The following is an 11,153-nucleotide window of genomic DNA, read 5'->3' as shown; positions in this document are numbered from 1 at the left end:
TTTCGCCTTTAATTCTATTTTAAACTGAATAGATTTGGTATTGGGTTGATTTTATGGGAATATTTTTTTGTTTTCTTTAATGGCATGTTGTGACTGAAATTACAATGGGCTTGCAATGGCTTTGAATATTCCTTTCCTTTGTATGTTTATGAAGTCAGGAACCCCTGTTGTTCATCATTGTCCCATGGGCATGGTAGGATGACAGTACCCCTTCCTAACCTTCATAATCATGTTGATTGATTGGTAATTAGATTAATTCTGTTGTTTGCTTTGTCTCATGGGCATGGTTTGGTGATGGAATCCATTCTAATTCATCCATTCTTCATCTCTTGAAACCTATATCAATGGCAGTACAGTAAATTTCCATAATTTGTGATCCTGGCATACGATCTCCCTGATCTCTACAAGTGGATCCTCTGAATCCCTAGTTCCCTTTCTCTGAATTCCTTAAAGTCTTAGATAATTCTTCCACAATTATTCCTTAAGTTCTATTTGGTTTAGATCACATCTTAGTCTAGTTCTAGTTCTACTTGGTTTCAGATAACGTACAGGTTTCAGTCCCTGTGGATTCGACCTCGGTCTTACCGAGTTTATTACTACATCACAACCCTATACTTGGGGAGTGAACAAGTTTTTGGCGCCGTTGCCGGGGACTGATAGTTACGATTTTCTGAAATTAATTAGTTTTAGAATTAGGATAAGATTAGGATTTTATTAACTTTAGTTTTAGATTTTTATTTCTATTTGATTTTTAGAACTAACTTGTTTCCTGTTTTGTAGGATCCTGACATAAAATCTCTAAATTGGTAATTCTTTCCTAAATTCTCTACTTTTTCTTTTTATAGAATTAGGGTTTAGATTTTAGAAACTTTCTAATTCTAGTATCCTCTGTTCCGTAGGAAATAGTTTATTTTTAGAATTTAGGTTATTTAGAAATTGACTTTCTATTTTGGTTTTATTAACTTTCTAATTCTAACACTTTTTGAATCTAATTCTGTTTCTTAATTTATTTTTAGGATTTTTGTTTAGAAACTAACCTTCCTATTTTGTAGGCCTTTAAGATAGAAATCTCTATTTTGGTACACTCCTTCCCTACTCTCTATTTTTCAATTTTCTTGTAGTAATTTACTTTTTAGTTTAGGCTTTCCTAGTTTACTTTAGAAATTTCCGTTTTTCTTTAAAGAATACTTTCTTTTAGAAATTAATTTACTGTTATTTTTCTTTTAAAGTATCGTTTCTCTCCTTTATAGAATCTAACTTATTTTTGTTTTATTTTGCAGGTCCTTAACTTAGGAGCCTCAATTTGGTAATTCCTTTCCAATTCTCCCTCTCTTTCGTTTTAGATTTTCTTTTTTCCTTCCTTAGGATTAGGCTGTGAATTGAGGGCTGCGAGTGTTTCATGCCCAAGTGGGCCCGTGACGACACTCGACGTCTCTTGACTGAAGGAGGAGTGGTTGAGGGGTTGACTATCCATCGCAGGATTAGACACCGCTCGAAATCCCCTGAGTTAACTAGGTTATGGCTGAAGACCAACCTCCTCTACTTCCACCCAGGGTGGAGGATAACCATGATGAGAATGAGGTGCAACAAGCACCCCCGCCTCGTACTTTACGAGATTTTCTACAACCGGCGGGAGTGAGTACGCCCTCATGCATGATTTTTCCTGAAAACACAGGACAAATGGACATCAAGCCAGGAGTTATCCAACTCCTTCCCAAATTCCATGGACTTGAATCTGAAAGTCTATATTTACATTTGAAAGAATTCGATGAGATAATAACTACATTATGTTTTCCTAATGTATCTGAGGATACAATTAGGCTGAAACTCTTTCCTTTTTCCTTAAAAGAGAAAGCTAAGATGTGGTTACATTCACTGCGTCCTAGATCCATTGGCACATGGAACGACATGCGAGGGAATTCATAAAAAATTCTTCCCACATCATAAAACGATTACCCTCGGAAAGCGATCATGAACTTTGCCCAAAAGGAAGATGAAACATTCTTTCAATGTTGAGAAAGGTTCAAGGATTTGGTCAGTTCATGCCCACAACACGGATTTGAAACGTGGCGCATTACAAATTTTTTCTATGATGGACTGACATCTTCCATGCGCCAAATGGTCGAGACAATGTGTAATGGAGAATTCATTAATAAAGATGTCGACGAGGTATGGGACTACCTCGATAGTTTTGAAAAACACAATCTTGGGACTATTACCCAAAGTCGAACACCACGTCTAGGCCGACTCAATTAAAGGAGAAAGGTGGATTATACCTCTTGAAAGAAGAGGATGATCTCAAGTGTAAAGTGACTACGCTCATAAGGAAAGTTGAGGCCATGGAAGGAAAGAAGGATAAGGTCAATGAAATTGTTTGCGGCATCTGTGATTGCAACATTCACACAACTGAAAACTGTCCTACAATACCTGCCTTTCGAGGAGTGTTGAATGAACAAGCCAATGCCGTAAATAACTATCAAAGACCTTTTACTGGACCTAACTCCAACACATACAATCCTGGCTGGAAAAATCATCCAAACTTTAGTTGGAGGAATGGACAAACGGCGACTCCTCCAGGTTTCTTCAATCAAAATCCAAATCAAGTGAAACCTCAAGAGGAACCGGTTCAAAATCCCATACAAGAGCTGGCTCAGGCAATGCGGGGAATCACCGATTTCATGCAAAAGATAGATTCTCGTATGACGGTTATAGAAAAGGGGATGCTTCCTGCACAACCTATCCCCAATCCTAAACCGCAGTACGAGAATAATGATCCCAGCTCTTCAAATCAGATGGGACATGCTAAATCCATCACCACTCTTAGGAGTGGGAAGATCATCGATAAAACTCTTCCGGTTAGGCCCGAAAAGCCTCAAGAACCAAAAGAGGACAACAAGGATGGATCCAGTGATGTCCCACAAAAAGTGGAACCGGAACTTCTAGAGAAGCCAGTTGCTCCATTCCCCCAACGGTTGGTTTCACCAAAACCTCTCTCTAACTCTCAGGATATCTTAGAGGTGTTGAAACAGGTGAAAGTTAACATTCCTCTACTTGATGTCGTTAAACAGATACCTTCATATGCCAAATTCCTAAAAGACTTGTGCACGACCAAGCGACGGAAAATTATTCAAAAGAAAATCTTCTTGACTGAGAAAGTGAGTGCCATCCTGAAGCAAGACGTGCCGCAGAAATTCAAGGATCCCGGTAGCCCAACCATATCATGTGTAATCGGGAACCATCGAATTGATCACGCACTTCTTGACTTAGGAGCGAGCGTCAATTTGATTCCCTACTCGGTATACAAACAGTTAGGTTTGGGTGAATTAAAACCCACCCTAACCACACTACAACTTGCTGATCGCTCTGTTCGTGTACCAAGAGGGATAATTGAGGATGTGTTGGTCCAAGTTGATAGATTTTACTACCCTGTAGACTTTATCATCCTGGACACTGAACCCATCAATAACATGAGCACTCAGATTCCTGTCATTCTTGGTCGCCCATTCCTTGCCACATCAAATGCAATTATCAATTGCAGGAATGGTATCATGACTATGTCTTTTGGAAATTTGACATTGGAGTCAAACATTTTTTTCAATAATGGCAGCAACTCAGAGGATGATGACGATTTCCACGACATTAACATGATTGACTCTTTCGTGGAAGATACGACACCTCTGACCTTATCCTCCGACCATCTAGAGACGTGCCTGGCCCACTCCCATGATTTTGATGATGACATGATTAGGGAGACTTGCGCCTTGCTTGATACTGCACCGGTACTTGAAGTTAACCGATGGAGGCCACAATTTGAAGAATTACCACAAACTGATGTAGTGCCTCTGCCGTCTAACCTCAAGCCGCCGAAGCTTGACCTAAAACCTTTGCCCTCTGATTTGAAATATGCATATTTGGGTCAAGATGAGACATATCCGGTGGTGATCTCTGCCCACCTGGAGAAAGAACAGGAGAGTATGCTTATATCTACTCTCATTGAGCATAAAGGAGCCCTAGGATGGACGATAGCGGACCTCAAGGGAATCGATCCCTCGATTTGTACTCACCGCATATATCTTGAGGATAATGCAAAAACCGCTCGGCAACCACAACGTAGACTAAATCCAAATATGAAGGAAGTGGTTAAAGCCGAGGTTCTTAAACTATTGGATGTGGGTATTATATACCCTATATCTGATAGTCAATGGGTGAGTCCAACTCAAGTGGTCCCTAAGAAGTCCAGAATCACCATCGTAGCCAATGCTAATAATGAACTCGTGCCAACTAGAGTCACTACTGGTTGGAGAATGTGCATTGACTACAGGAAGTTGAATACCGTCACGAGGAAAGACCACTTTCCCTTACCATTCATTGATCAGATCCTGGAAAGGTTAGCTGGTCATTCCTATTATAGTTTTCTTGACGGGTATTCGGGCTACAACCAGATAGAGATAGCCCCTGAAGACCAGGAAAAGACCACATTTACATGTCCTTACGGCACCTTTGCCTATCGAAGGATGCCATTCGGACTATGTAATGCCCCTGCCACCTGTCAGCGATGTTGCTTAGTATTTTTTCTGACATGGTGGGGCAATATCTAGAGGTCTTCATGGACGACTTCTCTGTTTATGGTCCATCTTTCAGCAAGTGCTTGGAAAGTCTTAAATGTGTGCTGAAAAGATGTGAAGAAAAGAACCTGGTACTTAATTGGGAGAAGTGCCATTTCATGGTTCAGAAGGGAATTGTCCTTGGGCATATCATCTCGTCCAAAGGAATCGAGGTAGATAAGGCAAAAATCGATCTTATCTCTAACCTACCTCCACCCAAGAACATCGAGACGTGCGATCCTTCTTAGGACACGCAGGTTTTTAGGGATTCATAAAGGACTTTAGTCTCTCTCTCGTCCATTATGTAATCTTCTTCAAAAGGATGTTCCGTACGAGTGGATCGAGCAATGCCAGGAAGCTTTCACCAAGCTTAAAGGCACGTTAACCACGCACCTATCATGCGACCACCCGATTGGAATCTTCCTTTTGAGCTTATGTGCGACGCTTCGATTATGCTCTTGGGGCGGTCTTAGGCGGAGAAAAGACAAGAAGCCCTACGTCATTCACTACGCAAGTAGACTCTAAATCTGCCCAAGTGAACTACTCGACTACGGAAAAGGAACTCTTAGCCGTAGTGTTCGCCTTGGACAAATTTAGGTCCTACTGATCGGATCCAAGATCATTATCTACACAGATCATGCGGCACTTAAGTATCTTCTCTCTAAGAATGATTCTATGCCCCGCCCGATACGATGGATCCTTCTACTCCAAGAATTTGATTTGGAAATTAAAGATAAAAAGGGAGTAGAGAACGTAGTGGCCGATCACCTTTCTCGCCTTAATACCTCAGATTCCCTTGAGGCAACCCATATCAATGATATCTTCCCTGATGAACAACTGTTCAGAGTCTCCCATTCACCTTGGTTCGCTGATATTGCTAATTATCTTGCTACAGGTGCCATACCGACACAGTGGACTGCGAAGATAAGAAGAAATTTTTCACCGAGGTGCGCAACTTTTTCGGGGATGATCCTTATTTATTTAAATATTGCCCGGACCAAATTCTAAGGAGATGTGTACCGGACGATGAGCATCAGAGCGATCTCCTTCTGTCACTCTCAGGCTGTGGTGGTCACTTTTCGCTAAAAAGACCACGGCCAAGATTCTGCAGTGTGGCTTTTCGCCCACTATGTTTAGGGACACTCATGAGTTTTGCAAAGCTTGTGAGCGTTGTCGAAAAATTGGGAGCATTATCCGTCGAAATATGATGCCTTTGAATCCCATCCTTATCATTGAAGCATTTGATTCTTTGGGGCATCGATTTCATGGGACCATTCCCCAATCGTTTGGAAATCGTATATTTTGCTCGCCGTGGATTATGTCACTAAATGGGTTGAAGCGATTCCATGTCGAAAGAATGACCATCGCACGGTCATTAAATTCCTAAAAGAGAACATCCTTTCTCGATTCGAAACGCCTCAAGCCATTATTAGTGATGGGGGCTCACACTTTTGTAATAGACCCTTCGAGAGCTTAATGAAGAAATACGGTATCTCTCATAAGGTGAGCACCCCATACCATCCACAGACAAGTGGACAAGCTGAGATTTCTAATAGGGAGATTAAACACATTTTGGAGAAAACGGTTAACCCTGATCGTAAGGATTGGTCAATCCGATTGATCGATGCCTTATGGGCATACCGTACTGCCTTTAAAACTCCTATTGGAATGTCTCCCTTTAGACTTGTCTATGGGAAAGCTTGTCACTTGCTTGTGGAGTTGGAACATAAAGCGTATTGGGCGATCAAAAATTTGAATTTCAATCTGGACAACGCTGGCTCGTTACGTAAACTTCAATTAAATGAACTTGAAGAAATCCGGAACGATGCGTACGAGAACTTGAGAATTTATAAGGACAAGATGAAGGCATTTCATGATCAACATATTCTACGAAAATCGTTCACGCCAGGCCAGAAAGTCCTTTTGTATAATTCTCGATTACATCTTTTTCCGGGTAAGCTTCGATCTCGTTGGACCGGCCCTTACATTGTTGTCACTGCTTATCCTCATGGGGCCGTCGAGATAAGAGATCCTGACAATGGCAAGGAGTTTAAAGTAAATGGACATCGTTTAAAGCCATTTGTCGAGAAATTTGATTCAGAGGACATGTCCATGCCTCTGACCGATCCTGTTTACCAGGACTGATCTCCTAGTCTGATGGAGGTATAGGTAGGTTTATCGCTTTCATAGGATTATGATAATTGCTTTGGTCTGGCTGAAGACGTAAACTTAGCGCTCCTGGGAGGCAACCCAGCTCTTCATTTCATTTCATTTTTATCATTAGTTAGTTCAATGTTTGTGGGTAACATTACTGTAAACCCTCACGAGACTACAACTCGTCCACTAGGGGTAACCTAGGGGTTTAAAGGCTTGTTGCATACGCTGAATGCAATCGAGAGTACCTGCGAAAGTGGTGTAGGTAGGATTTCCTTTTTGTTATTTTTATTTTACTTCTGTTGGTTTCTCTCTTGTGCTGACCCGATCTTACGTAGATATCTTTGGAAACCTCTTGATTCTTTTCATCCAGGTACTATCTTTCCATCACTCCTCTTATATTTCCGTTGTCTCATATGCATTACATGTTTATTTCTTTTACATTGAGGACAATGTAGATTTTTAGTTGGGGGTGGGAGATTAGGTTACCTAATCAGTGTTCTTTCATCTTGAGCAAAAAGTGTGAAAAATTTTTTAAATTTTTTCTGGACTTTTTGGTGAACTCAAAGTGATTTGACAACCATCTTTGATTTAGAATCACAGGATATGGAATGTTGGTGATTTACTGCTCTTGGATTCAGTTGCTCGTTAGACTCCACAGTTAAGTTTAATTATTAATCCATGATTAGAAGTTGTAAACATTGATTGAGTCATGATTTCACATGTCACATCTCGCTTACACATCAAGATTTCAGTTTAAAACTGAAGGGTTAATTTGGGGATCAGTAAGCATAGAAGGAACCAACTTGAACAATTGCCCGTCAAGATCAATTAAAAGGAAGAGATACCGTTGAAAAAGGTTAGGCAAAGAATCTTCACTATAGGTTTGCTCCCTATAAGTGTGGACTTCATTCCCCTTCTTTGTTTTTAGTGTAAAAAAAAAAAAAAAAAAAAAAAAATGAAGGAATGAAAAGATGATCTTTGAGGCAAGCTTTGGTTATTATGAATTCTCTTGTTGATTACCAACGATATCCTGAAATAAAGAATTGAATATTAATGTTGAAAGTTGGGATTACACTTTACATCTGTGGAACTCAATGTTTAGGATTATTTCTAATTAAGGGACTAATACTTTGAATGAAGTTTACCGTGTGTTTGAGTCTAGGAGAGAGTAAGGCCCAACATTCATGAATTATTGAATTCTGAATATCTAGATTGTTTTCCAAAATCACTCGAGTTCATAGAAATTCTCCTGTAATTCTCAACTTATTTTTCGCATACTTTGCTCGGGACTAGCAAAATGCTGGTTGGGGGTTGTGTTGAGGGTCAAATATTGCATATCAGACCCATTTATTATATGGATTTACAAGCATGACACCGTTTAAATAGCCTAATTTAATTGTATTTGTGATGCAGGGCGTCTTCATGAGCTTGGACTGGGAAAGGACACTAAAAAGCATGGATTTACCGATCGGATGACACCAAAGCATGGGATGGACCCCAGGAGATCAAGATCGACTGATTTGCACGCCAGGGATCCAAGAAAATCGAGAAACTGAAGTTCAAGTGGCCTGGAAGTCAGTCAGAACGCAAGATCACAGGGTTTCCACCATCTGTTCAGTCCAAAACTTCATACACGGCCTGAGGACCTTAAACTAACCGTACAAGTCAAATCTCACCCATTGGATCATTGTGGAAGTGGCCCGACGGATAGATAAAACCATAAAACTCTGATTTGGGGCCCGCACAATATCTGGATATGCCTCAATTTTGGTATCAACTGTTTAAATGAGATGATAAAGGGGATGGACGGATTGGATTTTGCATAACCATCATTGAGGGGCCACACGAGTGCTGCACGAACACTGCAGCAAGTGCACTTGCAGTGCACTGCACCAGACAAACCGCACTAGTCGGTTTCCTAAACAGAGACGGAAGCTCTGTTTTCCTTTCTCGCACGGTCCGTCCGCTGCTCCATCAGCGGCCCACTTTCATCACCCAGACGAATAATCCAATCCGTCCATCATGCAGAAGATATCGAAAAGGTCAAATCCACGTTGACCGTGGGCAACCATACATACGTATGTGTCCACTACAGAGGTCATAAGGAGATTGTTTTAAAACGCTCAAAGCAGATGCAGCTGATTTAATTCTTTGGGTCGCAACAATATCAGATCAAAAACTTGATTTCCCAGGCCAAGATTCCACTAGGCAGCTAATGGACGGAGTGGATTTCTCTGTCGACCGTAATATGGGGCCCACCGAGCATCACAGCGCAGCTGCTTGCGTCGGTTACGCGTCCGTGAAATCGGGCCGTTGTGGGCCATTGGGCGTCCATGGTGGTGGTCGGATGCATGATCTGGACCGTCCAAAAGTATAGAAAGGAGGTCCTGACCCCAACCAAGAAGCTAGTTTCGAAAGAGTTGGGCAGTTAGCAGATCAAATTCAGACCAAACGTAGATGCTCTTGCGTTTTTCTTTTTCGCTGCGCTAGACAGAGATACGCAAGTCCTTGCTTCGAAAGGTCTGACGCACGTTTCGACAGCCCCAGCACCGACTCTCCTATTCTTATATAAGCAAGAAAATAGAGAGAGGGAGGGGCGATCTGGGCTTAGTTTGGACGATTGAAGGAGACGTGGAAACAAGGAGGAGCTGGGTTTTGAAGGAGGCAGCGTGTGAGGGAGGAACTGTCACGGCAGCTGCTGTGCACAAGAGGCAGGGACCCACGTCAGGGAGCTGTAGGAGAAAAGGAAGGACGGGAGGAAGCCGACCGGTTGTTAGGAACGTGAGAGGGAGGGACTAAGTTAAGTTCTTCTCTTTTCTTTTCTTTTTCGTTTTCTTTTCCTTTGTATTTGCTTTGAGTTCAGGGCAATAATGTTGGGCTAAACCTCTTAGCTGGGGCTAAGGGGAGAAGCTTGTAGCGTGATGGGAAGATTTTTCGCCTTTAATTCTATTTTAAACTGAATAGATTTGGTATTGGGTTGATTTTATGGGAATATTTTTTTGTTTTCTTTAATGGCATGTTGTGACTGAAATTACAATGGGCTTGCAATGGCTTTGAATATTCCTTTCCTTTGTATGTTTATGAAGTCAGGAACCCCTGTTGTTCATCATTGTCCCATGGGCATGGTAGGATGACAGTACCCCTTCCTAACCTTCATAATCATGTTGATTGATTGGTAATTAGATTAATTCTGTTGTTTGCTTTGTCTCATGGGCATGGTTTGGTGATGGAATCCATTCTAATTCATCCATTCTTCATCTCTTGAAACCTATATCAATGGCAGTACAGTAAATTTCCATAATTTGTGATCCTGGCATACGATCTCCCTGATCTCTACAAGTGGATCCTCTGAATCCCTAGTTCCCTTTCTCTGAATTCCTTAAAGTCTTAGATAATTCTTCCACAATTATTCCTTAAGTTCTATTTGGTTTAGATCACATCTTAGTCTAGTTCTAGTTCTACTTGGTTTCAGATAACGTACAGGTTTCAGTCCCTGTGGATTCGACCTCGGTCTTACCGAGTTTATTACTACATCACAACCCTATACTTGGGGAGTGAACATTAAGGAGCTGTTTGGGAGAGGAATTAAGAGTAGATGAAGGTGAATAACGGTTGAGGTGTGTTTGGATAGGAATAAATACATGGAAAATAAAATGAAACGTAAGTAAACAAGCTTATAAATAAATAAAAATTCTTACTTTCTAAAAGGGGTGAAATGCCTTTATGAATTCTTTCAAGAGTCGCACTTGTAAACAAAATTACTACCACGCATATGTCTATCATCTACATGGCACGTTGATGATACTTTAGGGACATGGTTTTCAGTGGAGGGGACAACAAACAGGAAGATTAGAGTAAAAAAACGAGATGACTATGGTAGTTTATGTTAAGAATTTCTAGCATTTTAATGGCATATTTCAGTCCCTAGGTACTACTGCCTGAGGAGACAGGATACTTGGATTTTTCCAGTTCATACACATGGAGGGCCAATGTTTAATAATCCAGTGCATTGGCTTGTTGGGTCTTACTGTGGATTGATTATGACCTAAAAATCTCTTAAATAAGAAAATCTCAACCTTTCATTTTGTGGCCCAAAATTAAACCGTTAGGACATCAACTGTAGAATGGAGAAAGATCGGTTGCAGGATCTTCATATCAGGGAGATTTTTGGTGTATGGTCCATCGATGGTGGTTTGCATCAAGACAGTGGTGTGGATCACAGAATAAAAAGGGCCAGTTATAGAAAAGTGAAAATCCAAGCACAGGTGTTCATATCCTCAGGCCGAGGATCATAGAGTTGTTCATCTTGTGCTATGCTAAGAAGTTCTATTTCAATATGATGGATTCCTCATACACCTTAACTTGATGCATGAACCATCTCTATAGTCTAAT

The 11,153-nt window shown here is 41.0% G+C and overlaps 1 non-coding gene across 1 annotated transcript; it reads right to left on the bottom strand.

The window, feature by feature from the left end:
* Nucleotides 1-1,954: 1,954 nt before the first annotated feature.
* On the bottom strand, nucleotides 1,955-2,060 carry LOC131252255 (small nucleolar RNA R71). The gene has a single exon (XR_009174289.1). It is a non-coding gene; the product is annotated as a small nucleolar RNA R71 (small nucleolar RNA).
* Nucleotides 2,061-11,153: the final 9,093 nt, after the last annotated feature.

The sequence above is a fragment of the Magnolia sinica genome, chromosome 7, assembly GCF_029962835.1.
Source record: "Magnolia sinica isolate HGM2019 chromosome 7, MsV1, whole genome shotgun sequence".
Lineage (NCBI taxonomy): Eukaryota > Viridiplantae > Streptophyta > Magnoliopsida > Magnoliales > Magnoliaceae > Magnolia > Magnolia sinica.
Note: the sequence above shows the minus strand (reverse complement) of the source record. Positions and strands in the feature narration are given on the sequence as shown.